The sequence below is a fragment of the Coturnix japonica genome, chromosome 24 (assembly GCF_054131305.1).
Source record: "Coturnix japonica strain WE chromosome 24, WE-NBRP24, whole genome shotgun sequence".
Taxonomy (NCBI): domain Eukaryota; kingdom Metazoa; phylum Chordata; class Aves; order Galliformes; family Phasianidae; genus Coturnix; species Coturnix japonica.
Genome location: NC_140686.1, coordinates 1,641,712 through 1,669,144, shown reverse-complemented (window position 1 = coordinate 1,669,144; position 27,433 = coordinate 1,641,712). Strand labels below are relative to the sequence as shown.

The window sequence follows — 27,433 nt, the reverse complement described above, 5'->3', positions numbered from 1 at the left end:
AGGAATGCTGCAAAGATGTTTTTCTAGAAGAGAGGAAAAGTCATTAATTTGTATGTCATTGCACGTTGTTAATATGAAAGTGTTTCTGGTACTGATAAAAATTTCCATTACTGGATCACCTTCTACATTGTTGCTACATAGATTCTACATTTAGTATTTTGACATTGCCAGTCACCAATGCACTTTGGGATTCTTAGGTACTCAGCCCCTGCTGACAGCTTCAGTGTTAGAACAGTGGATTTCCACATGATGTGAGCCAGAAGAGCATCACAAGGGCTCTTGAACACAGCATACCAAGGCCTGAAATCATCACAGAATGGTGTGTGTTGAAAGGGACCTTTCTCCATCCAGATGAGGAAGAGAGCAGTCATCTGGGCTGAGGCCTGTCCAACCACAGCACTCAGTCCTGCACCTCTCAGACATCCAGAGGTGCTCTGGGTTTGTCTCAAAGTGAAACACACCTATTTGCCCTTACAGTCAACAGCACAAACCTTATGGCTGTGTTACAACTACACTGAAAAGAAATTCTATCTACCTTCCTCTTGAAAATCCCCCTTTTACAGCCCATGCCTTTTAACACACAGCATCCTCCTTGGAACCATGGACCCAATAGCACTCCAAAACCAATATCTGAGTCCAACTAAGGTCCTTCAAAAAGCTGCTAACATGTAGATTTTGGTGATAATTTGATGAATGGATTTGTTGAACAAATTGCTTTTACTGTGTATCGATAAAAACACAATCAAAGCTATTTTTATGCCTAGAAACCTAAGTCTTTGGCATGGCTTCCTATGGTGGCTTCTCTGAGGTCTGCAAATGGTTAAGCTCACAGTACAGACTTCTCTACAATGAAGCAGCAGTAAAGGAATCCTTCTGCACTAACATGATACTGATGGAAATCAAGTAGATCCAATGCCACTGCTGTTCTCTCCAGCTTACCTGAAATGAGCTAACGAGCAGGTAAGTTCCTGCAGGAATGGATAGAACCACAGCAGCCACATAATCACAATGCCTAATTCCCTGTGGACATTCAACTAGAAACTAAATGGCCACCAGCCAACATGGGTTTGCATGATTCATATGTAGTGAAAGAAACCCTGTGGCTGGAGTTAGAGATAACACACAGGACGTAAGGAAGAGTTGTTGGCTAAACTTTCAATGCCCAGCACCAAGATGAGTTTTAGCCCTATTTTCATTAACACCATGAATGACCTCTGAGTACTGTAAACAAATCAGCAGCTTCCAGGGCCTACACAGTGCAGCAGTAGCAAAAAAAGCCACTGACTTCCTTGTCTTGGACTCCCACCACAAACAAAGCAGGGCTAAAACAAAGGTGAAGCTTTATCTACCAGCAGGGATTTCAGAGTTCATTGCAAGAAATGAGATTAGGATTGCAGGTGTTACATTTAAGGCACAGAGTGTTGAAAGACCAGCCCCTTACCCACACCGCATCACAGACCTCAAGCCTCACCGTGTACATAAGGATGTGCATGACATACCATGACACTGAGTCCTGAGCCTTCAAACACTCCTGAACACAAGAAGCAATCGCAGGGAGATTAGACCATTAGAACAAGAAGCCACAGAGAGAAAAGTGAAGGCGTTTTTTGAGTAGCAGCTACAAAGTGCCTGATTACTCCACTTGCTACCCAAAGACTTGCTTCCTACACCCACACCCCCCCCTGCAGACAATGTTTAAATAACTACTGAAGAAAACAATCCCCAAATTCTTCACATAGTTCAAATACTTCACCTAAAAGGAATTTTGATTCTTACACCTCAGACTGCACCAGCCCTCAGCACAACACACACGTTTACACCGTGGTGCCTGAATTGTGCACACAGAAGGCATGGAGCTGCAGAGCTGCTCATGGGCCTGGGACTACAACAAGGAGATGTGCCAGCTCTGAGTATGTTTTCCTGTGAAAAATGCCATGCTGGTCCTCCACTTACTCTTTTAAAGTGCCTTTCCATAGTCTACATGAAAAAGAAGTCCTCCTGCAGCCAAGAGACACGTACCTGAAAACCTATGTTGCTTCTTTCCAGGACTGGAGCTCCAGAATATTTCTACCTTGCCCCAGAGAGACCATATTACTAACAGCAGCAGCCCCCCAGCAGTACTCAGTCAAACCAAGCAGAGAAGCTGTGTGGCTGAATGAGGTCTTCAGGGTTTTAGAAACATCACTCTCCAAAGAGCATCAGTTGCTCTCTGTTACAGTACTGCTATTTATAACCTGGAAAAGCCTTTCCATCCCAGAGAGCCATATCATCTCCTTCCAACAAATGGACTGCAGCCAAACTACTGCAGAAACCTTCCAAGAGAATAGATCAAGCCTTGCATTCCTCAGCAGTGATACTCAATAAAAATCCATTCATCTCCTTGGGATGCAGACAATTCATGTCTCAGATGAACATCCTTTGTGTAGGGTGGCAGGGTTGTATTTGTTTCCCCGAAGACCTTCAACTGCTCAAATGCAGCCATAACAGAGATGAACTCTGAAAGCCCAGAAGTACAGGAAAAACAAATGGCCAGGAACAATTATAACCAAATTATGCTACAAGACTTTCTCTTTCCCTTTCTTTCTAACACCTGACAATCCTTGTATAGGGGTAACAGTAGCAAAAAGAAGTGATCCATCATATAGAAAGAATTAACAGGCTGCACCATTGCTGCTCAAGCTCTCAGCACTGATCTCTGCAAAATATTTTGGGGAAACATAATGCAATTTGGAAAATGCTGCATCTTTCACTACCCCTTTTCATCTTGCTTTTCATCAACGTAACTTCTGAATGCCTAAAACTCTAACAGAACCACCATAGCAGGTACAGCCCTTTCCTGCAGCAGAACACGTTTCCTGTCCCATAAGGTACACTTAGTTCAACAAGACTGGGGACGTTTGCCTAAGGGACTTTGGGACAGTCCCCTACCACTGACAACTTGGGGTCATGAATATGCTCGTATTTCCACAGGGACTGGCCCTACGTGGGTTCCAGCATGATATGTTCGGTCTCATCTGAAGGCAGAAAATAGCATCCAGCCTTCATAGTAATTGTAATTGTGTGTTTCTTACTTAGTGGTATTGCTTTGAAACTTGCTGTGTTATAGAATCACAGAATCACAGAATTATCAAGGTTGGAAAAGACCTAGAAGATCATCTAGTCCAACCATTACCAATACTTCCTGGCTAAATCATATTCCTCAGCACCACATCCAAGCGTTTCTTGAACACTCCCATGGTTGGTGACTCCACCACGTCCCTGGGCAGTGCATTCCAATGCCTGACTACTCTTTCCGAAAAGCAATACTTCCTAATGTCCAGCCTGAATCTCCCCTGACGCAGCTTAAAACCATTCCCTCTAGTTCTATCACTGATTACACAAGAGAAGAGGCCAACCCCCAGCTCACTACAACCCCCCTTCAGGAAGTTATAGAGAGCTATAAGGTCTCCCCTGAGCCTCCTCTTCTCCAGGATGAACAATCCCAGCTCCCTCAGCTGCTCCTCATACGGCCTGTGCTCCAGACCCCTCACCAGCTTTGTAGCCCTCCTCTGAACGCGTTCCAGGGCCGCAATGTCTTTCTTGCAGTGTGGGGCCCAAAACTGAACACAGTACTCAAGGTGCGGCCGCACCAATGCTGAGTACAGGGGGACAATTACCTCTCTGTTCCTGCTAGTAACACTGTTTTTGATGCAAGCCAGGGTGCCGTTGGCCTTCTTGGCCACCCGGGCACACTGTCGGCTCATGTTCAGCCGAGCATCAATCAGTACCCCCAGGTCCGTTTCCTCAACACAATCCTCTAGCCATTCTGCCCCAAGCCTATAGCGCTGCCCAGGGTTGTTGAGGCCAAAGTGCAGAACTCGGCATTCGGTCTTGTTGAACCTCATCCTGTTGGCTTTCGCCCAGCTCTCCAGACTATCCAGATCCCTCTGCAGGGCCTCGCTACCTTCAGGCAGATTGACACTCCCTGCCAATTTGGTGTCATTCACGATCTTACTGAGGGTGCACTCAATGCCCTCATCCAAGTCATCAATAAAGATGTTGAAGAGGACAGGTCCCAGCACTGACCCCTGGGGAACACCACTCATGACTGGTCTCCAACTGGATTTAACTCCATTTACCACCACTCTCTGGGCCCAGCCCTCCAGCCAGCTCCTTACCCAGCCAAGAGTGTACTCATCCAAGCCACAGGCTGCCAGCTTTTGTAGGAGAACAGCATGGGAGACAGTGTCAAAGGCTTTGCTGAGGTCTAAGTAGACCACATCAACAGCCTTTCCTTCATCTATTAGACGGGTCACAGGATCATAGAAGGAGATCAGATTGGTCAAGCAGGACCTGCCTGTCATGAACCCATGCTGGCTAGGTTTGATCTCCTGGTCATCCCACACCTGCCTTGTGATCTCCCTCAAGACAATTCGTTCCATTCCCTTCCCTGGCACCGAGGTCAGGCTAACACTTACAACCTTTCTTGTAAATGGGAGTCACGTTGGCAAGCCTCCAGTCTTCCGGCACCTCACCCGTTAATAGGGAGTGCTGAAAGATAACAGAAAGCGGCTCAGCGATCACCTCCGCCAGTTCCTTCAGCACTCTTGGGTGAATCTCATCCAGACCCATGGACTTGTGGCAGTCCAGTTGGAGTAGTAATTCCCTGACCGCTTCTTCAAGAATCACAGGGGGTTCAGTCTGCTCCCCAGACGAGACTACCAGGTCAGAGCGTGGGGAGCCCTGGGAAGGACCGAGACGACTTTTAAAGACAGACGTAAAGAAGGCATTCAGAACCTCTGCCTTTTCCTTACCCTCTGTAATCACATTCCCAGCCTCGTCCAGTAAAGAATGGAGATTCCCCTTTGTCCTCCTCTTACAGCTGATGTACTTGTAAAAGGGTTTCTTGTTTGTTTTTACCCCAGTGGCCAGCTTAGATTCAAACTGGGCTTTTGCCTCTCTGATTTTCCCTCTACACATCTTAACAGCCTCTTTGTATAGAGTTATAGTATATATATAACAAAGAGTTATATATATATATAACAAAGAGTTATATGTAACTCTTTGTTATAGATAATATTAGTAATAGTTTGACATAGTGTGTGATTTTCTGTTTTACCAATGCAGTCTCAAGATTTAGAGTTTTAGGCATTAGCTAGGATGTTGTGTGCTTCTTCTATTTTAGTAATAGATCAGATGTGTATTAAACAGGATTTGATGTAATCCATGCTAGAATGTACAGGAACAGCTCTCTCATTGTTTTAGTACTGTTTGGTTACGATGTTATTATCTTATTAATTAGCTTTTCTTAATTTGCAAAGACAAAACCTGGATAGGAATCCCAGACAAAGAGATGACCCTGTATCATAGAATAGATACCTCTCTTACATCCAACTAATTGGGATCTGAAAATATAACCATGCATCATTTTAGAGGAAAGTGCACGCTAATAGAACTAAATTTGATAGTTTATTCTGTTTTCCAAGCAGGTGTTCCACTTGGGCTCTATATCACACACTGGCCATGCGGATGTGGTGTACAACTGGAAGAAATCCTTCAGACCCTGAATGCAGGAGAGAATCTGTGATGGGTGAGAGAGGAAAGGCACCCTGAAGCAGGGGACGCCCTGCTGGCACTACCTGTTACATCCAACACCAACATGGCTTGCTGTTTCTCAAGGGTCAGTAAGTAATAATGCCCCTAGTGATACTCTAGTACATTTTTCCTCTAAAATTGGTTCTATTTGACATGCTATTCCATTAAATTGCGCGATCATTAATCAATTATTAGCCCGGATAACTCAGTCAGTAGAGCATGGTTATGAGCATCTTAAAAGCATTTATTGCACAAATTTTAGTGGTCATTAAAAAATCAATGTATCAGAGTATATGAAAATTGAAGACTTTTCCAAATCAGTTACAGATTAACACAATGGGACCCTCACAGATTTATTTTCAGGTTGCAGAAACTTAGGTTGCAGTACAAACATATTTGTTCTTTTTAGTGGGTTTAACAGTAATGTTGTTATGTTGTATTTGACTTGTCTCTTTTTTCACTTTTAGAGTATTGTCAATCAAGGCCTTGATTGAGTTATCATAGTTATGTTATTAATATAAGTAGTGTTGTTATTCTATAGGCAGTATCTTGAAATTGTTGTAATACAAGAAGAATTTTATGGAGCAGCAGCCATGGATCAAGATAAGGAGTTCACAGAGCAGCAGCTACGGAGCAGGATAAAACTACATGAGAACTAATTGAACAAATGAACTGAATTGTTTGTTAAATATGGTTAGTCGGTCGGTAAACTGAGCCTTTTCAGCCTAAAAGAAAACGGGGGAAATGTAGAGAGTGTTTTTTACAGCTAGTTAGCTGAGAAGGGTCGTAAACACGGTGCAGTTAATCAAGCAGCCATAACACCTGCAAGGACAGTGAGAACAACAGGATGCCCTGGGATGGTGAGAAACTAGCCATGGTTTTGTGAACTCAGCAAGGGAGTAGCTTTCAGGATGATAACAAGAAGCTGCAAAGATACTTGGGGATGGTATGTAATTGGGAACCAATGATGAGCTCCACTTTTGCAATATGTATGAGCTAATTATCCGTATTATAAATGTACACGCAGTCAAGGAATAAACGAGATTAGCTGATCATATGTCAATGACAGGTGTGATAGTTTGCTTTTCTCCCGCCGTTCTGCAACAGGTGCTGTTCTTTAGAAAGCTCTGCCTGATTATGCACATCTCTCTGCATAGAGTTGGGCTTCTTTTGACAGAGGGCCCTATTACAATCTTGAAAAAAAACACAGAACATGATAAATGGAAAACTCACGTTGTAAAGCTAGATACCAACAATTTTTAACAAAGCTTGCAGCTGCACTTCCCCACAGAGAGCATGGCAAAGCTTTGATGACAGGGCTTAACAGACTTAGGAAAACTCACTGCAAGAGACTGAATGTGTCTCACTTTGTCCATTCTTCATAGGTGCCCTGCCTGCAGCAGGAGCAGAGCAAGAGGAAGACTGAATCTCCCCAGTACTCTGAGGTACTTTCTCTGAAGGATGGGCAGGGACCCCTGTTGGCTTGCTTACTTCTTGGCTTGCTTACTTCTAGGCTTGTCACCTCTGGACCCACCTCCCTCTGCTGCTGCCTCTGCCTTATGCTTCTGAACAATGACACCTTGAAATACTTAAGCTCTAGGCCAGCTGTTCAAGGTACATAATGCTGCTAGCAGGCCTGAGTGCTTTTCACAAGCTGGAGGGGCAAAGCAGTGTGTTAGAAACAGCCTTCTAGTGGATACACAGAAACACTTTGCTCCCCCTGCAGGTTTCTGCACTGAAGCTGACATGAACCTAACAGTGGATGAGCAATGGGTATTTCTGAATTCTCCCCATCCCTGATTCTAGGAGGAGACCAAGCTCCTGCCTTCAATGCCCAACTGTGAATTGGCCCTTTTGCTAAGCTTGTGCCACATGAAAGACTGCAGCCATATTGGGGATGTTTAATGTAAACAGGCACCAAATTACACGACAACACAAGCCATATACTCACATCAAAGCTCTGGACTCTGAGGTTTCTCCATGTCCGTCCTAAGTTTCCACGTAGTTCCCAGAGAGTGGTGCTCAGGTCTTTGCTGTAACAACCCAGAGTGGAGAGCTGATTCCTTCTCTGGGACATTTCTGTAGCTCAGGATGCTTCAGCGTGCACTCAGCTATGACAGTGACTGGGAAGGAATGGGGCTGCTGCATTCCGTGTCTGCTCCTATGAGCAGCTTAAGGTTACAGTGGGGGCATGAGCTCAGGTTGCTGTAGCACACTGAGCATCGTTTCAGCAGGGTAGATTCAGTGATATGAAAGTTGGTTGCCTTGTTTTACTAACCTGTAATTAGGAGGGCTGCCAATCAAGAAGTTGCTTTTTCCATGCTGGGAAAATTGTGTGCATGTTCCTTTCAAAAGCTATTTTTTGAATTCTAATAGAAGGGAATGCAATTAAGTAACGTGAGTTTTTGAAAGTAGAAGTTGTCAGTTTCCCTCCATAAAGACTGCTCTTTCAGAAGTTGTGCTCTTGTGAATGTCCACAGCAAGGCCTGTCTCTCTTTCAGGCTCAAGGCTGGAAGTGACAGACTGGAAACCACAGCTCAGCAACAAAGCAAAACGAATGAAGCCCCTCAGGACAACCTTCAAGCCTTTGCTTCAGTAAGCTAGTTAAAAACCTCTGTGGGTTTTGCAAGCTCCTGAGACTAGTTAAGTAATTCTGTGAGGAAAATGCATGATGACATTTTCCTGGAGGGCCTAGGAGAGCTGAATTCCCAAGCTGTGCTGACCATAGGCTACTCTGAAAATCCTGCCATTCATTATTTCCCCACGTTTGTGGTTTTGAGACTTGCCACGATGCTATGGCAAGCCGTAGTTAACACTAGAGAAGGTAAGGGTTTACACTAACATGCTGGTGTAAGTATTTTCAGGTTTAGATCTGCTTTAGTTGTGGTATCGAAGACCTCAGGCTGCACGTTAGACATTCCTCCTGCATTAGAGGTATTTGCCAAGTTTGTAGAACTGCACAGCACTGACTTGAAGTGTCTCACTGTCCTTAACGTGGTTAGAGTTGTTATAAAATAGTATTTTCATCTGAGGCCTATGAGAAGCAAATGATTCATGGATTTGGTCTGGGGAGGTAGGGAGGTGACTGCAGGCCCTGTGCTGTACTGATACTGGCAAGAGTGGCAATAAGGTGTGAACTTCAGGAAGAAACACTGCATATACAAAATAACAAAACTTAATTTTTAGTCTTTATTATTAAAGCATGTAAAAAAGAGACCAAAAAACCCACAAAACTAGTGGGATATGTGATCTTGTTTCTGTGAAACAACCACATGAGGCTGCTTTAATGGCAGTGATTGCCATTCTCAGTGAGAACTCCAGGTTTTGATCACAGTTTTGATGAAATTTTACTCTTCCTGTGCTTCAGCCTTGAATAACAGTCACTCACAAATGTATTTACTGCCAGAAGCGGTGACACAAGTAAGAAGGAGGATATTTCTCTCTGGTAAAATGAGACTTGTAGAGGTCTGGTAGAGAGACATGATCAAACTTTTAGTTGCAACTCCATATATTCCATTTGAAAATCTGCAAGTCATGTATTTATGTCAACTGAAAATGGAGTCATAAAGAAAGCAAATAAATGATATATATATTTTTTTTCAATCTTGAAACCTATTCTTAATTTTCATTGTTAAAATGGGAAGCATAGCTGCATCTTTTTCATTTAGAGTAAGCCAAAAGGAATTCTTTCAGCATTATCAATAGAAACTAGCTGTTAATCCAGCTGAGGATTAACAGACCATGTGCATGAGATACAGTGTGAGAGCTTCAGACTGGACCAGGAACAAGCAAAACTGTATTTAAGCATACACATTGGCTGCATAGGGAAGCAAGAGTGTAACATCAAAAGCACCACCTCAGCTCCAGCTCTCCAACCTAGACAGAGCTGGAGCTGCTATAGTCTCTACCTGCAACTGCCCAGTTCTCTTCAAAGCCCTGGAGCAAGCAATGCAGAAACATGCTATCTGCCCAGCCAGATTTCCCAGCTTGTAAACACATCAGCTGCAAATCAGGCGTAGTAAATCACCTGTGGATACTGATAGGACAAGGGGAATGGTTTGAAACTAAGGCAGGGGAGGTTTAGGTTAGATATTAGGAGGAAGTTTTTCACACAGAGGGTGGTAACTCACTGAAACAGGTTGCCCAAGGGGGTTGAGGATGCCCCATCCCTGGAGACATTCAAGGCCAGGCTGGATGTGGCTATATCCAGGGGGGTTGAAACTAGATGGTCATTGTGGGCCTTTTCAATCCAGGCCATTCCATTCTATGATTAAAAGATTCTATGACCAAACAACACGCAGCACACAAGCCTTTACTGCCATTGTTACTCTTCAATAAGCAAAATACACACAGTGATTTAATAGGGGAAAAATAAAGACTGCAAAAAGAGAGCTTCAGACTGCCATTTTGTACCTCAGAGCTGCAAGGATTGTGAGCTAAATTATCCAGCCGTATTGTTATGTCAAAGGAAAGGTGAGTCTTTAGCAGACTAACCCAAATGCCAATGCTTACGCAACACTTAAGCCACACTTAAGCCCTTACTTGAAAATCTTACTGTGCTACGTGGATCTAGTACTGGATAAAAGAAGAGGAATCACCTCACGCAGACAGCAATAGGAATAGCAATTGCTCAATGGTTCTTAGAGAAAGCTCCAGATTACCAAAGAGAACACACTGAGAATATGAGGAACTGTGACAGGAAATACCAATTTCTGAAGAAAAATAAAAATTAAATGGAACTATTTGTTTTTAACAGGAATGAATTAAAAATATTATTCAAAATCACCCATATTAAAGATTTAATAAACAGTATGAACAAAGGTGGAGGGGGGGAGGGGAAGATGGGAAAACTGAAGACAGAAAGCTGACAACTGGTTTAGTAACAGGTTAAAAACGCGTGCTTTGAGATCCCTATTAAATAATACCCACAAGTAGGGCAAGAAATAACCCTGCAGACGGTTATCCCCGTGACTATTCCAAAGGCAACGGCCCCAGGACACACCGTTGCCAACCGCTTTCTGAGGCAGCCGAGCCTACAGACGCGCACACTCCTGCTCTCCGCGGGTGTGTATCCTCTTGATATCGCTTCATATCGCTTAGTATCGCTTAATATCGCACGTATAACGCATACGTGGGGCTCCCGGCTCCGGCTGGGAGCCTGAGGCTGCCCTGCAGCCTGTGGGTTGGGCCGCGACTTCCTGAGCGTGCGCCGTGTTTCCGCGTCCTGCTCGGGGCTCGGCCCGGCAGAGTTTTGAGACAATATGAAGAAGATGCTCAGCTTCGTAAAGAAGAAAAAACGGGATCCGCCGCCCGGCAGCGCCGCCTCGGCGTGCTCCGCCGGTGCGTACGAGATCCGCCGGAAGGAGCTGACCAAGCTGCACCGAGGGGCCGCCGCCGGAGACCTGGCCCTGGTGCAGCAAGGACTGAAGAAGCACGACATCGACGAGCGCGACAAGGCGCAGCGGTAAGGGCGGCGGGCCGGGCCGGGATCCCCGCTGCATGACCTGGGCACAGAGGGCTGCTGTTAACGGGGGCCGCACGTGGCTGGGACGGCCGGTAGAGGCCGCTCCGATGTGCCCTCCTGGCCTGGATCCCTCGTAGGGCTGCTCGGCATTCCTCCGAGCTGGGAGCTCTGTTGGGGGCTGGTGAGAAAAGGCAGCGATAAGGCTGCTGGCTTCATGAAGGCTTTCTTGCTTGCGAAGCTGATGGTGGTTCCTTTAGGTTGTCATATTCCCCAGTGCTTGGTAACGGCTGCTTTTGGGTGAGGAGGGGCTCCTGCACAAAGTTGTGTTTGTTACAGTTAAATTACTCATTCGAGCTCTTTGCGGTACACTGTGCTAAATAAATAATAAATACAGTGCTCAGATCAATATTGTCAGGCTTCTATTCGGAGGTGAAGGATCTTGTATACTTATTTGGGAATTTCTCAGTGGGGACAGTCACCCTCGAGTTGTTCCATGTCTGTGACAAGGCATGATGAGTTATTTGACGTTCTGCCTGTTATTTCGTCCTCATCTTCTTTGCCTTGGAGGACGCTGGTCTTATGGAGGGTACTCATCAGCCTGCCCGTGATGGGAGCTGTTAGGACAAGAGGGAACAGCCTCAGCTTGCACCAGGGGAGGTTCACGTTGGATGCTAGGATAAGCCTCTCCAGAGAGTGGTTGTGCACTGGAATGGGCTGCCCAGGTTGGTGGTAAAGTCACCGTCCCTGGAGGTGTTCAAGAAACATGTAGATGTTGTACTAAGGGACATGGTTTGGTGCACGCTGGTAATGGAATAAGCTTGTTTTTATTTTATTTTGTTTATTTTGGGAGGTAATTGGGATAAAGAAATGCAATTTGCCCTGTTCATGTACCACAGAGTGAAAATATTTATTTAGCTGTCTGTTTCAATTTACACGTTTCACTTTTAGGACACCACTGCATCTTGCTTGTGCAAATGGACGTGAAGATGTCGTTACGTTTCTAGTAGAAAACAAGTGTAAGCTAAATCTTTTTGACAGTGATAACAGATCTCCACTGATGAAGGTAAGTAGAACATACTATGTTGCTGCAAGTAGGAATTATTGATTATGTATTAAATGATGTCTTTCCAGATTCTTTAAGTAAGTCTGTGTAGAAGCATGCATGCTGTAATCAGTGTGGCTTTGGCATGTGCTAGATAATCTTGGCAGATGCTTTTATTTTCCAGGAATGGGAAGTTGTAGTAGTGTAGTGACACAGTGAAATATGACTGCTGGAAATTTTACCTTTTTTTTTTTTTTGTGTGTGTGTGTGTGTTGTTTCCAGGCAGTACAATGCCAGAAAGAAAGATGTGCAGTGATCCTGCTAGAGCATGGTGCTGATCCGAACCTGGCAGATGCTGGTGGCAACACTGCCCTTCACTTGGCTGCTGTAACTCCTAACACATTTCTAGCAGGGATGTTAATTGAGCACAGTGCCCGTATCAATGCTCAGAATAAGGTACATTTCGAGATTCAATAGAGAAGTTCAAAAAGTTGCATTGATATTTTTATTGTAGATTTTTTGTTTGTTTCTTTTGATTTTTAACTTGAATTATTTCTGTTCTTTCAGGACGGATGTACTCCTCTTACTCTTGCTATCTCTGAAAATCACAAAGAAATGGTAGAGCTCCTTCTTAAAAAAGGAGCTGATGTTCACACTCGAGATCCGTGTGAAAGGTGAGGAGATGGTCTAAACTCTGCAGGTCACCTTAGTTGTCTTCAGGTTGGACTGATGGGAGGGATGGGAATGAGCATTGAAGTAGAAAGACACAGAGAAAGAGCTCGTTGAGTGACTGGAGAAAGCAGGTCTCAGCTTGGCAGGTGACATGCATTATTGCATGTTTTCTGCATTGAGAACTGCAAGAAAACATTGTTTCTGGTAGCCGCTGTGGCAGGAAAATTGCTATTGTGCCAGCAACATTGCTGTTATGCCAGAGAGAGTTTTTCAAATTGATGCCAAGTTTGTATGCAAGTGTTGTTAATATAGAAGCTTTTTTTTCTGTTCATAAAGTGATTTTCTTTGAGATTGAGCAAATGGGGATTAAAATAATTACAATGTCTGACTAAATTGTATGGTTTGTCTTGTATTTTGGATGCTGTAGAACCCCACTTATGACTGCAGCGGCCGGTGGGGAGCTTAAGTTGGTAGAAATGCTTCTTCGCTATGGTGCTGAAATTTTCCATAAAGACGTTAATGGATGGACAGCTGAGGACTATGCTATTATTCATGGAAATGCTAGGTAAACTTTAAAATTTATTGCTAGGTTTTTAGTTATCAGTGTTGAGTTTGAACCTTTTTGGTAACAGCACCAAGTTTAACGGTGCTATTTTGAAGATGTGTTCATTGACATCTTCTCATGTATACTGTTCATGTGTCTGGTGTTAATTTGAAAATTGAGAAAAGGGCTTCTGCTCAAAATTCTCTGTAAGATTTCAAGTGTTTGTTTCTAAGCTGATGTCTGCCTGCTATACACTATTAAAATGTGTCTGTAGCCCACAGACGCAGAAGTTCAACTTGAAAAACTGAAATGTTTGTAAATTCTTCTCAAAACAGAACCCTTGTTATTACTGTCTTCAGTTCCACTGACCAGGAACCACCTGTTTTGTTTCAGAGGAGATCTAGCTGTTATTTCTTTTGTTAAATTACTAAGCAGTTTAACTCCTCCTACACGTAAGTATTTAACCCATGGGTGTTCATTCATAAGAGTGGTTGTATTTGTAAAAACTGGACTGCAAAGGGTACCGAGCAGAAGTAAATAACTTCATAGATCTGGATGTGCATCTATAAAATAGATGTGTCCATTATATTTGAGTATGTTACGGTTTGCAAAAAGTAGAGTATGTTACACTTACTGAATATGAAAATTGTTTTGGCTATGGTTATGTTTAGGATGGATAGTATAAGGCTCTTATTATCCCATTAAGTGTTTATGTAGCTATGGGATTATTTTTCCCAAATGCATTTCCTTTTTTGCTCTCCATAGTCTTAGTAAAACACTGGCAGAATATGCAGACCATGAGAACGCAGGGGAAGCTTCTGCAGGTGCTAAAGGAGGCATCCCTGTGCCAGTGACTCCTCACCAGGCAAGAGCTGCTGGCTTTACGTTGGGTGCAGCTGCTTCGAGCAGAGGAGGTAGGATACTTAACTGTGGTAGAGCTAATGGGCAGAATCGTGGTGGCCCCTTCCTTAGGTTGGTTTGCATCTTTTAAATTCACCGTGCTCAGTGTGGACTTCAGTGGAAGCATCAGGTGGACTGTAATAAGAAGTGTTATGAATGTGTTTGCTTGCTGCTAGTTTACACTGCATCTCCACAGGCTGTGGGGACAGTTGTGATTTGTGTGCACTACATCCATCTGCTCATACAGTTGTCACTTTCAGCACATCAAGTTGCCCATTTATTTAAATTGTCCCTTTAGCAAGGGGGAGGAGGGAAGAGAAGAAACAAAATAGGTTAAAGTAGCCTTGTTTTATGGGTGTGCAATTTTTCTTAGAGATGCTCATTTAGATTGTTGTTCAGAAAATCCAATTGCAAAAGCTGTAGTTTCATCCCAAATAGTAGTTTTATCTTCTGTAGCGGCGAAGCAGCAGATGAATTGCAAGAAGATGCATCTTTTGTTGAATACCACTGGATTTCTGTCACTTTGTTTTAATTTTAATAGTTTCACCTGCATAAAGCTCCTTTTTTGGGAGACATAATTTCTCACCTTCAATTACAATTGCTTTTGTTTGTGTTGTGGAGACGTAACAAAAATTGTCTTGGAAAAATAACTTCATAAGCAACAACAGTACATTGTTTGTATATACCGTATCTTTTTGGACATGGTTTGATTTATAATCAAATAATGTTTTTTTCAATTACTTTTATTTAAAAAAGAAAAAAAAAAAACAATTGAGAAAGACTTTGTGATCCAGAAAAACTGTTACATTTTCTCATTGCCTTGTAAATAAAAGAAATACATTCCTTCAATGAATTTGTAAAATCCAGGCAGCGTTTATAAGCTCAAATTGCCCTAAATGAATCTTAGAAAGTTGCTATTTTAGTATGAATGAGATTGCCTTGCAGTTTACGTTTCAAGCCCCAACGTACGAGGTTTTATTTGTTCCTTATTTTTAAGGGTTTTGTGAGAATCATGTGTCAGATGGGCAGCAGACTGTTCAAACACAAGTCATTACTTTTTTATTATAAAGACTGAGAAATATGATCAAAGAATACATGGCATATTTTTTCTTCCTGGACTTATCCCAGATGGAAGTATAGATTTCAGACCCAAGTGATGTTGCCTTTGACTTAGGAGCAGTTACTTTGAACTAGAGAGTGGTTGAAAAAGTTTCTTCGTAGCTTGGTTTTGAAGTTTTGTTTGCTTGTTTTTCAGTGGGGCTCGATACAGTTGGTTTAATCATTGAAATACTTTTTTTTATCCAAATCCACTCAGTTGCTACCTTCCATGCACGTAGATAGTTGCTCTGGTACCCCATTGTAAGGACTAACAGGCCTGGGTTAATTTAAAATATGTGATTTGAGGGTTTCTTCTTCCAAGTAGAGGGTACATTTAGACTAGATATCAGGAAGAAATTCTTTACTGTGAGGGGGATGAGACACTGGAACAGGTTGCCCAGAGAGGTTGTAAATGCTCCCTCCCTGCAAGCATTCAAAGCCAAAGGTGGATGGGGCTTTGAGCAACCTGGTCTAGAGGGAGGTGTCCCTGCCTATAGCAGGGAGTTGGATTTAGATGATATTAAAGGTCTGTTCCAACTCAAACCATTCTGTGATTCTCCCTGTGCTCAGTCTCTTAAAGATGACACCAGCATGAGGAGTAGGAGGGAGCAGAGAGAAATTTCAGTAGCGTAGTAGAAACAATATTGGAATTAATTCTGCAGTCTCTGATTGCATCCACACCCTGAATCATGAGAGTCCTTTTAATATGCCACAGTAACAGTCTTAAAAGTGTCCTTTAGAGGAGAAGCCGGGATGTTGAGAGAGAGACCAGAGAAATACCCACTTTGGAATTCTTTTATTGTCTTTTGCTCTTCTGTTTTATTTTTCTGCTATCTAAAATTTTGACCTTATCCTTTCTGCTACTTTTGTACTTTCTAATTAGAAGAGGAGATTCTGAAGAATGTTGAACAGGTCAGCATTTTTCAACAAGTTTGCTCATGATTATTTGGATGTCAGAACATGAACCCTTTTATTAATCACGTACAGATTGGCTTCCAGAACGTATTGAATGACCGATCTCTTAGATTTTAAGTAACAATTTCTTTTTGAGGAAAACGGTAGTTGTGCTATTTCTGTTTCTAGTATGTTTGCAGTGACAGTATGTTTGGCCACTGCAGCACATACTAGTGTATTGTTCAGTGTTTCCCTGAGTCATTTGCAATTGGACTTGATAATCTTTTCCAACCTTAGTGTTTCTATGATTAGAGGAATTGTCTCAGCATTGTAAAACTCTTTACAAAAGTAAATTATCACTTCTGTGTGATTTTTATCTCCTGAGGTCAGATAAAACTTTTCCTGTATTCCCTCTTAAGGAAACAGAGAAAAGCCAGAAGGGATGAGAAATCATCTTGAGGTTCTTTTCAACCCAAGCCATCCTATGATTCTTTTAAACTTTCTCTTAAGTGTATGTTTCTGATAGTAGCTGTTTTTCCACAGCACTGCATGTGTATGTGATAAAATCCATGTAAGTAGGACAACCTTCTGCTCCAGAGAAAAGTAACAGATTTATTGTGAAAGAATTTGATGTCAAGGTAGTGTTCCACAGTTTCTCTTTTGACACACAGATGTACACATGCACACAAATGCATGTCATAGTCACAGCGCATTCTCCCAGTGCTGTAGCTTTGTGTGTGTGCTTTTTGTATTTTCCAAACTTGTGAGATTCCGCATTTATTCTGATGTCATTGTTGTCTGTCCTTTCCATGCCTTTCCCTTAATGGATATAGAAATGCAACGGTCCCCTGAGCAGACTCTGAGAACAGGAGAATCGAGTGAAGGTATTCATTCTGCACAGCAGTATTTTAAATACCACACATGTCTTGTGATACACAAATACTTATTCATCATAGGTGCTTATTATCTTGCAGATCTGTATCTTGATGATTTAAGATCTATGAGTTAGAGTGGATTTGGGGCAGCTTTTGTTTCTTTGCATGTTTTGCATGAGTCCCTTATTACTGAATTCAGCATTTGCTTTTATCACTTGTGATAGTGTTGGTTTTGGGGTTGTTTGTTTTGTAATCTGTTCTCCTCTTGCTCAGAAATGGTGATATAGGCTTCAGTTAAAGTGGAAACGGGTCCCTGGAGACTAGATCTCATTTCTGTGTCAGTGCATCATGGCTGTGGTTTTGGTCTAGCTGAAAGCTATCTCATCAAATTCCTGTCTCGCCTTTTAAAGGATAGCAGGATCATTGGCAGTGTTTATATGTTGAAAGCAAAAGTGTAGGTAATTTAATGAGCTGTTTTCCTTACTTCTAGTGGTACTCATTGAAGATGTAACTGAAGTCGTTCGTCCAGAGTTTAACTGTTCCACACACCAGCAATTTTCTGTTCTGCGTGGAAAGTTAGCAGATAGAGTCATAGTACTGAGTTAGTTATTTAGCTTTACATACAGCAGGATTCCATTAGCATTTAAGAATATTCTGTGTTTTCTGTAGTGGAAAACATCAAAAATCAGATTGTTAGCATTTGAACCATTTAAGATGCCCTCAGATGGGAAGTTTCAGCCTCTAGCTTTTTTCTCCATGAGATTTCTTTGAACATTTATACTGTACTGCATCTCAGAAAGCTGTGTTCAGATCAGGGAATATTCTCGCATACTGTGTTTAGGAAAGGCAAAATTTGTACACTCATTTGTAGGTTGTTAGTAGTAACCCTTCTTTTTGTTATAATATTTAACAGTTCAGAAACTTCAGGAATTATGATTTCTATGTGGAGATCAGATATGTCTGTTTTCCCTTCTGTGCTGGGAATCAGAAAGTCCTTCTATTATGTTTTAGTTGTTAAGAGGTGTTAGCGCTTCAAAAATTGTGTTCCTAGACTGCAGTTTTCATTAGAACGGTGACCTGAAGGATTTACTGCAGGGCGCTCTCATCAGGGTTGCTAATGATCTGAAGTAAGAGCGATTGTTGGATATGCTTCAGCACAGAGCTGGCATTCAGAGGGACTTCAATGAGCCAGGGCAATAGACTGGCAGGCATCTTAAGAAATCCATCGGGGGCAAATACCAAGACCCATTTGGGGTGAAAAAGCCCCTTCCTACAAAACATGATGGGACTGCACGGCAGGGGAGCAGCTCTGCTGAGAAAGGACACAGACCTGTCAGAAGGCAAGCTGAGCATGAGGCAGCAGGGTGCTCTGGCAGCTAAGGGCTGCAGCTTGCACTGTGCTAAGAGTAGCAAAGCCAGGAGACTGAGAGAAGCGATTGTCAGCCCCTGTTTAGCACTCACTTGACTGTGCCTTGGCTGTAATTTTGAGTTCCTTCTACGTGAGAGGTCGATGGATCAATAGCAAGCTAATTCTCTAGGGAGCCATCATATTTGTGAAGGAGTATTTGCCCTGTGAGAGAGGGCTGAGAAAGTGGACTTACTCAGCCTGAAGAAGAGGCAGCTTTGAAGGGCCCTAACTGCAGCGTCCAATGCAGATGAGAAGACAAAGCCAGATGCTTCCCTGTGATACTTGACAGGAAGCGAAGATGGCAAGAGGTATAAATGGAAGCAAGATGGTTTCTAGCTGGAGATGAAAAGTGTTGCCATGATAAGGATGGCAAAATAGAGAAGTTGTGAACCTTCTCTTGGAGGTGTTCAAGACTAGACTGAATAAAACCCTGACCAACTTTTCCTGACCTCAAAGCTGAGCTGGCTTTAAGTAGTTGGCTGAGAGACTTCCAGAGATCCCTTTTGACCTGACCTATCCTATAGTCTTAGGTGTGAGTTACTACCTTCACTGAACTGATAAAAACTTGGGGGTGTAGTATAGCATGCCCTGCTAATGCTCCTTTTGTCTCAAGTATATCATTTTTTGATTCACTGTAGAGAAATGCTGGTGATTCTTCTAGCTAGGGATAACCTATAGCTCCTGAGTATGCTTTTTGATTTTCTTAGTATTTATAAATATACTTTATATTTATTTATAATCCATAGCAAGGTACGGCAGCAAAAAATGGTAGATATTGTAGATATGTCTGATTTGTTTTTCAGTATAATTTGAAAAAGCATTTGTTTTGTAAATACTTTCCTTCATGCTGTTCTTATTGAATTGGCCACTTCAGCTTCTGTACTCTTATGAGCTGTTTTCATGTTAAATGTCTGTATTGGTTAATTTTTAGTATGCAAAATCTAATCTCAACATGTCGATTTATATTTGAACAGCAATGGATGACTTTTTCGAAGGATACTCAACAAGGTGAGTCTTATAAAAATACCAAATGCTTATTTGAGGAATTATTTGAGAGGACCAGTACTTACTTTTCGTTGTTTTTGAAGTTCTGAAAAAGAGGGCAGTAATGGCACCTGGAATAATTCTGAGGAAGAAGAACTGGATTTTACAGCCAAGGTATGGTGCCTTTATGGGAAAATAGTTGTGTAAAATAAGTGATTTGAAGGCAATTTCCTATGAGATAGAAGGAAACTCTTTTTCCAGCCAATTCTTTTTTTTTTTTTTTTTTTTCCTCCTTAAGAAGAGTCTCTCATCTGCCAACCTTTCTTCTGCTGTAAGTTTTTCCTAAAAATTGTTACTTTGGCAGAACATGCAGTAGATTTGTGGTTTGAGGCAAAAGAGTAGATATTAAGATAAACTACCACATTGTATTAGTTGTTCATTGAGTGAGATTTGCCAACCCTAGGAATTGATAAGTTAATAAATAACCTGTTCTGTTCTCTTTCAAACTTCACAATTGTTTCCCCTAATTTACATGATAGGATGATTAATGAAAAAGAACACGATAATGAAAAAGAACATTTATTTATCAAAATCTAGTGAAATTGTTCATCACCTGGTTCTCTTTCCTTCCTCACTAGGTTCCTCAAGTGTTCGATACTTGAGTTGCTCAAATAATTATTCTTTCTTTTTTCCTTCTGTGGGATGACATTCCGTGCTTGTATATAATCTCACACTGCATGACTATCTTCATTTTTTGAATATTTGGATTTTTCTCTTTATAAGCTCCATGTGCTTATCCTGCTGTTTTTATGAATGTTCCAAAGGATTACCAGTTTTTTCAATGGCGTCTGGAGTATTTAGTCTGTTGCACTGGGATTCTGCAGTGATTAGGAACTTTAGTTTGTTAGTTCAGCACACTCTGTAATGCTGGAGATGTAAGCATGTGTACTTTAAAATTTTTTCTATTTTCTTACATTGATTTTAGGGGAAGTGATTCAAATTTCTAGCATTATTTTGAAATTTACAGATATTTCACTAAGTGGAGTTATATTAACTAATTTATTCTTCAAGCTTCAGGAACTTTAATTGATACTTGAGTTGTGCATACTTACAAGTAAGTAATCGCGAGTGTAGTTGTATTTTACCAATGGATTAAAATACCTTTTTAGAATTGTTACGCATTTACAGATAGTTTTGAATAGTCACTGACTTGTACACAAGAGGAGAGGAATGTTTGTGTAATTAAAGTTGAAGGATCTAGCAAGTATCTGAGTCCTTTCAAAAGGGGACAGCCTGGTTGTATTTACTGTTCAAGATTTGATGTAAGTAAAGGATTTGCTTTAAAACAAAAAAGCAAACAAAAACAGATCAAATAATTCTTTTAAAATGTGTTTTTATTTGCAGAAGCCACAGAAGCCAAACTTGACATCGTTAATGAATGTTCCCCAAAAGTTCAGAAATACTGGTAAGTTATTTGGAAAGTACTTCATAATACAATGACATACAAAAGTAAACTTACTAAGTAATTTCATTTCGGTTTTTGTTGTTGTTGTTTTCACTTGGCTGTAGTAATTGAGGAAAGTAGTGTTATAAGAACAGAACAGATGGTCATGTCAGAATAAAATAAGTAAGATAATGGAAATGACCATACTGAGTCCCCTCCTAAGCCTTTGTGTCTGATGTGTCCTTCTCCCATCCTGCCCTTACCTGGCTTCTTTTCCATACAGTCCCAGATGACTACTTTCCTGTGTTTTTAATGGGTAAAATGCCTGCTGCTATTTATATAACCCATTTGATTCATATTCCTCTTTCCCTTTCTCATGCTTTAAGGTGGTGGTGATAGTTCTAGAATTGAAATTCCTAAGTCACAGAAGAAAAGCCTCAAACAAAAAAAACCAACAGGTGCAAATCTGAGCAGAGGAGAATGTGGAGAGTTGTTGAAACAAGATGTCTCAGATTCAGGCAACCTTGAGGAAGATGAATTGGTGGAAGAGGAAGAAGGGCAGTGCAAAGAGGTACATAATAAATTCCATGAAACACTAAAACAAGAAAGTGAAAACCTGGGCCTAAATAGATATGAGGAAAATCTATGGGCAGCATTTCCCTCAAGCACAAAAGTAAGTGTACAGGGATGATTCAATTGGAAGAGTTTGTTAAGGGTAATACAGGTAAGCGACAGTAAACTATTTTCCTGTTAATACTCAATCACGTATTTGTATTCAATCATTGTATTTTGATACTGAAAACATCTTGTTCATAGCCAAACTCAGACATTATTTTCAATATTTTTATTATGAGATTGGAGAGTTTTGGAAGGAGAAAGACAGGAAACTTCATTCTTTCTGGAATCTGTGCACTTTCTGTTATGTAAAACTGAGGGAATGGATAATATCCATTAGAAGTTGTAGCCATTTAGTAGAATTCATGAGGTAATGACTGGAAATGAAGAAACAAAAGGAAGTTTTGAATGAAATTGAGGGCAGGAAACTAGTGAAATTGTGAGATATGTAGGCAGAAAGAAGACTTTCTGAATAATATCAATGAAACTGCATTTAGATTGACACAAGGAAGTGCTTCTCAGAGGTTTTGCATAGCCAGAGATGAAGTTTACAACATGAGGCACTGCAGTTTAATTGTGCAGATTCCCACTAAAAATTGTAGGCCTTTAGAAACCATGTTGCACTTTGCTTCATTTAAGTCTTACCCAAGAAAACCGTTTTCCAAGTTGTTAATGGGTGGTGAAGTAGATATTGATTTCTGTGCTTTTCAGCTGTTTTGGTCAATCTGTTTTAGAAGGAGTCACCTAAATGGAAAGAAGAACAGGAGAAGGAAGATACTAGAAGGAAGCTGCAAACGACAGTTTTGGGGGATGTGAAACATTCTGTTTCTAGTAATAAACATCAAGTCCGTAAAGTTTCAGAAGACACAGCTTATGCGAGAAGTGAGTTTAAATATGAACCTGATTGCTCCTCTATAAGTATTAATGTTCAGTAAATAAAGTAAAATGATGATTATCCTCAAAGATGATAAACTTTCCTGTTACCTGTGAACCCTAGCCTGCTGTGGTAGAGAAGGTCTGCAGCTTTTGTTTTTTTTCGTTCTTACCTAACGGTCACAAATGGTGGTGCTGGATTCCTAATGATTACGTATGATGCAAGTTTCTTTATTAATTTTGTTGCTGTATTCTCCTATATCTGAACAAAACAAGTAGGTAGTCTAGTGTGTCTTGTGTGTGGCACTGCTGATTCCCTTTAGAATGGGTACTGTCAGATTGAAAAGCTGTGGTTTTTCAGGGCTTCAGCCAAGAGCTGACCTGATTCAAACTCAGAGAAGACTCTTCCAGTACCTCGACTTGTTCAGTTGTAGAATGTAGGAGATCTCTCCTTTGCTAAACCTTTGTGGGCTTGAGAGCATGACCAGCTCAGAGAGAGTTGGGTAATTTGGCATAGACCCCAGGGTGTGAAAGCAGAAGATACTATTTCCATTGTCTGACCCCAGAGCACTGCTTGTTGCAGTAGACTTCTTCAGAGCATGTGTAGCTATTGGTCAGATGCTGCACAGAACATTGTCCAAACATGGTGAACGTAGCCATGTCAGCTGTCCTGCTTGGGCATCTTCTGCTGGAAAACAGATGAAGAGGAGTGAAGAGAATACTGTGATGTGACTGGATGTAAAGTTACCCTTGAGTGGGACTCACTGTTTGGTTTGTTCTTTGCTGTAGAATTACTGCTCGTCTTTCAGATCCTTTATTTGACTGATGGGGTTGTCACGGGTTACTTAGATTTACCTATGCCCGTGACAGGGGAAGCCACCCCACGCCCCCCCCCGGGGCCTGGAACGGAGGGGGAAAAGGGGAGTGGGATAAAACAGCGACAATCTAAGGAGGAAAAACTTATTTTACTAAATATGATATCGAAATACAAGATAACACAATATAATATAATTAAGGCTAACAAAATCGAACAAAACAGAGAGAGAGAGAGTCTCCAAAAACCGAGAGGCCTACTGTGAACTCTAGGCGACACGGCTGGAACGCTTCCCACCCTCCGAGAAGTTCGAGAGAAGAAGGAGGGCACTCCAGCCTGGGAACGAGATTATATAGAGTCCTGGTCCCGTGACTTATTGTTACTCCTGTTGTTCTCTGGGATATGTAGTCTTCTTCTGTGGACTGCACATTCAACAGAAGTATCCATACTTTACATGATGTTATGATGTGGAATACTGATAGCAAAATTACAAAATTACAAAACCATGACATTCCACCCCTTATTCTACATTATTACATCATGGTAATATATATATACATATATATACACGTATGTAAAATTATGATAGCTAAACAGTAGAATTGCATGTAACATAACTAAATGTACAACTATAATAACTAAAATACACTACACATGCAAACATATATATATAAATACATAAAATTATTGACTGCACTCCCCCAGCATCAAATTCCCTTCTGGCACACATTGAACATCCCCATCCTTCTGCATTACCCACCAAGTGCACCCAGGTCCCTGGGCAAAGACAGTTCCACGGATAGGTCTGCCCTTTCCAGAAGCTGGAAGGACCCAAACAGCTTTTCCCAACATGTTCTTTACATGTATAACAGGGACCTTATCTCCTTCTACAGTGTGTAGGGGGCTAGATTGACTAGGACCATCACGATTGACAGATCCTCTAGTATTGACCAGCCAAGTGGCTTCTGCCAGATTCTTCTCCCAGTGCTTAAATGTTCCACCACCCATTGCTTTCAACATAGTTTTCAACAACCCATTATATCGTTCAATTTTACCAGAAGCTGGTGCATGGTAGGGAATATGATAAATCCACTCAATGCCATGATCTTTGGCCCAAGTATTTATAAGAGAATTTTTGAAATGTGTCCCATTATCAGATTCAATTCTTTCTGGGGTGCCATGTCGCCACAGGACTTGTTTCTCAAGACCTAATATGGTGTTTCGAGCAGTTGCATGGGGTACTGCATATGTTTCAAGCCACCCAGTGGTTGCCTCTACCATAGTGAGTACATAACACTTACCACTGCGAGATCGTGGCAAGGTGATATAATCAACCTGCCACGCCTCCCCATATTTATACTTTTGCCATCGCCCTTCCTCCCAGAGAGGTTTCATCCTTCTGGCTTGTTTAATTATGGCACATGTTTCACAATCATGAATAACCTGCGCAATAGCGTCCATGGTTAAGTCCACCCCTCGGTCTCTGGCCCACTTATATGTTGCGTCTCTTCCTTGATGGCCTGAGGTCTCATGAGCCCATCGAGCTAGAAATAGTTCACCCTTATTCTGCCAATCCAAGTCGATTTGAGCCACCTCAATTCTAGCAGCTTTATCTACCTGATGGTTGTTTTGTTGTTCTTCAGTAGCCCGACTTTTGGGCACGTGTGCATCCACATGACGCACCTTTACAACCATATTCTTTGTTCGGGAAGCAATGTCCTTCCATAGTTCAGCGGCCCAAACAGATTTTCCCCTCCGTTGCCAGTTATTTTGTTCCCACCGCTGTAACCACCCCCATAAGGCATTTGCCACCATCCATGAGTCAGTATAAAGATACAGCATTGGCCACCTCTCCCGTTCAGCAACATCTAAGGCCAGCTGGACAGCTTTTACCTCTGCAAACTGACTTGATTCTCCCTTACCTTCAGTGGCCTCTGCAACCTGTCGTGTGGGGCTCCACACAGCATCTTTCCATTTGCGATGCTTCCCTACAATGCGACATGATCCGTCAGTGAATAGGGCATATTTCTTTTCATTTTCTGGTAATTCGTTGTATGGTGGGGCCTCTTTAGCACGTGATACCTCTTCTGCTGGTGATGTTCCAAACTTTTTATCTTCAGGCCAGTCCATGATTACCTCTAGGATTCCTGGACGATTGAGGTTTCCCATTCGCGCTCGCTGTGTAATCAGCGTAATCCACTTGCTCCAGGTGACATCGGTAGCATGATGGGTGGAGGGAACCTGTCCTTTGAACATCCAGTTCAGTACTGGCAGTCGAGGTGCCAAAAGGAGCTGTGTTTCAGTCCCGACTACTTCGGAAGCAGCCCGAACCCCCTCATACGCGGCTAAGATCTCCTTCTCAGTTGGAGTGTAGCACTCTTCAGACCCCTTTTATGATCGACTCCAGAATCCCAGGGGTCGGCCTCGGGTCTCTCCTGAGGCTCTTTGCCACAAACTCCAAGTGGGGCCTTTCTCTCCAGCAGCAGTGTAGAGGATGTTCTTTACATCCTGTCCAGTCCGTACTGGCCCCAGGGCTACAGCACGGGCTATCTCTTGTTTAATCTGTTCAAAAGCCTGCTGCTGCTCAGGGCCCCATGCAAAATCATTCTTCTTCCGCGTTACCTGATAAAGGGGGCTTACAATGAGGCTGTAGTTTGGAATGTGCATCCTCCAAAAGCCTACTGCACCCAGGAAAGATTGTGTCTCTTTCTTGCTAGTTGGTGGAGACATGGCAGTGATTCTGTCGATCACATCTGCTGGGATGTGACGACGTCCATCCTGCCACTTTATACCTAAGAACTGAATTTCCTGGGCAGGTCCTTTTACTTTGCTTCGCTTAATAGCAAAGCCAGCTTGTAGAAGAATCCGGATTATCTGCTCTCCTTTTGAGAAAACTTCTTCTGCTGTATCGCCCCACACAACAATGTCATCAATGTACTGCAGGTGTTCAGGAGCACCACGCTGTTCCAGTACAGTTTGGACCAACCCATGGCAAATGGTTGGGCTGTGTTTCCACCCCTGGGGCAAACGGTTCCAAGTATACTGAATGCCCCTCCAGGTGAAGGCAAACTGTGGCTTGCATTCTGCGGCCAAAGGAATAGAAAAGAAGGCATTGGCAATGTCAATGGTGGCATACCATTTGGCTGCTTTTGACTCCAGCTCGTACTGGAGTTCCAACATGTCCGGCACAGCAGCGCTCAATGGGGGTGTGACCTCATTCAGGCCACGGTAGTCTACTGTCAGCCTCCATTCTCCACTGGCTTTACGCACTGGCCATATGGGACTGTTAAAAGGTGAGTGAGTTTTACTGATCACTCCCTGATTCTCCAACTGGCGAATCAAATCACGAATGGGGAGCAAGGAATCCCTGTTGGTGCGATACTGCCGTCTGTGCACTGTCTTTGTAGCAATCGGTACCTGCTGCTCTTTTACTCGTAGCAGCCCCACAACAGACGGGTCCTCTGACAGGCCAGGCAAAACAGACAGCTGCTTAATGTTGTCCATGTCTACAGCAGCTATCCCAAAGGCCCATCAATACCCCTTAGGATCCTTGAAATGCCCCCTTCTGAGGTAATCAATACCCAGTATACATGGAGCCCCTGGGCCAGTCACAATAGGATGTTTTTGCCAGTCTTTGCCAGTGAGGCTTATTTCAGCCTCCAGCACAGTCAATTCTTGAGAGCCCCCAGTCACTCCAGAAATATGGATTGATTCTGTCCCTTCATGACTGGAGGGCATTAGGGTGCACTGTGCACCGGTATCCACCAGCGCCTTATATTCCTGTGGTTCTGATGTGCCAGGCCATCGAATCCACACAGTCCAATAAACTCTATTATCCCTTTCCCTCCCCTGACTGAGGGCAGGGCCCCTCTATTGGTTACCTGTGATGACTGGAGCAACTCCACTGGTGGTTGGTATGTCTAGCAGTTCTTTCACCCGTGCTCGTAGTGCAGAAGTAGGCTGATCATGCCACTTCCTCATGTCTTCTCCACGGTCACGTAGGTAGTGCCACATGGAAACACGCGGTGCAATCGTACTGTTGTTCTTTGCTCGAGCTGGGAAGCGTGTGCGTTTAACAGCTGAGACTTTTGATGATGCAGGTGGGGAGTAGGACTGGACTAGTTTGATCAGATCCTTCATTAGACCTGGTGGCCCGTACGAGGATTGACCTTCATCAGTTGTTTCTGATACTATTACGGGATCATTACAATTAGTTGATGGAAACAATTTCT

General features: G+C 42.4%; 1 pseudogene across 1 annotated transcript in view; it reads left to right on the top strand.

The window, feature by feature from the left end:
• The first annotated feature begins 10,792 nt into the window (after positions 1 to 10,792).
• LOC146756955 (uncharacterized) overlaps positions 10,793 to 27,433 on the top strand; it is a 56,557-nt pseudogene continuing 39,916 nt past the window's right edge. Inside the window, exons 1-11 of the transcript XR_014936936.1 lie at positions 10,793 to 11,038; positions 11,987 to 12,101; positions 12,363 to 12,536; positions 12,648 to 12,754; positions 14,062 to 14,210; positions 17,022 to 17,072; positions 19,446 to 19,479; positions 19,560 to 19,659; positions 20,860 to 20,920; positions 21,286 to 21,470; positions 22,249 to 22,396. The product of XR_014936936.1 is annotated as an uncharacterized LOC146756955 (transcript). The remainder of the gene's footprint in view (positions 11,039 to 11,986; positions 12,102 to 12,362; positions 12,537 to 12,647; positions 12,755 to 14,061; positions 14,211 to 17,021; positions 17,073 to 19,445; positions 19,480 to 19,559; positions 19,660 to 20,859; positions 20,921 to 21,285; positions 21,471 to 22,248; positions 22,397 to 27,433) is intronic.